The sequence below is a fragment of the Montipora foliosa genome, chromosome 3, assembly GCF_036669935.1.
Source record: "Montipora foliosa isolate CH-2021 chromosome 3, ASM3666993v2, whole genome shotgun sequence".
NCBI lineage: Eukaryota > Metazoa > Cnidaria > Anthozoa > Scleractinia > Acroporidae > Montipora > Montipora foliosa.
Genome location: NC_090871.1, coordinates 51,483,158 through 51,484,041, shown reverse-complemented (window position 1 = coordinate 51,484,041; position 884 = coordinate 51,483,158).

Sequence of the window (884 nt, the reverse complement as noted above, 5' to 3'; positions counted from 1 at the left end):
GTTTCTGTTTGTTGTTGTAAACAGACGAAAACAACAGAGAATGACAACGTTTTTCACTTAGCAACATGCAACGAAAGAAAGGATCGAAAAGGATTGAAATGATTTTTAAAATGGTAAACGAATTCAAACTCACCGTCTTTCATTTGCGCGCCCAAACCCGATGCAAAGCTGTGCATGCGCGTGAATTTACCGCTGGACAACAAATTTGTGTGGGCCTCCGGGCCACCGGGCCTCCGGGCCGCCGGGCCGCTGGGCCTTCGGGCCGCCGGGCGGCTGGGCCGTGGCTGGCCGTGGGCCGCGGGCCTGCTTTTAGCAAAATCCAGCGAAGGCGAGGTATATTGAAATCACACACGCTAATCTCGATTTATTCACTGAACAATTCGAGACTTAAGGTTTACTGGAACTACTATAGGTAAAATGGAACGTGTCATTGAAATTTAACTGTCCTTGGTTTAAGAGTGACATATCCGGTAATTAAAATAACTGACCTAAAAATTGGCATACAAGTAAGATGCATTCCATTCCATATTTTTACGCAAACAAGTTTCCTTAATTCACTTTCTGAACATACCTGCAAAACAAACAAAGAAAGGTATCCCCTTTTTTATAAGTATACGCTGGTTGGATTTTCCTCGAAGCCCTCAAACGACCATCGAACCAGTCGAACGCTTTGTGACCTTCGTGAGTTGTGCCGTGATTGTGTCGTCAGAGCTGTCACGCTAGAGATTAGGACAAAGCACACAGACCAATGGCTTCGTGCGGTTATTCTGAGTTTGTTGGGGGAACTTGTGGCCCAAGTTCTGATAATCCAGCAAATGTTCAATGCGTAACAATAGCAAAATGTGATAAGGACACCAAGGCACACTTGAGAAGTTATAAAGTGT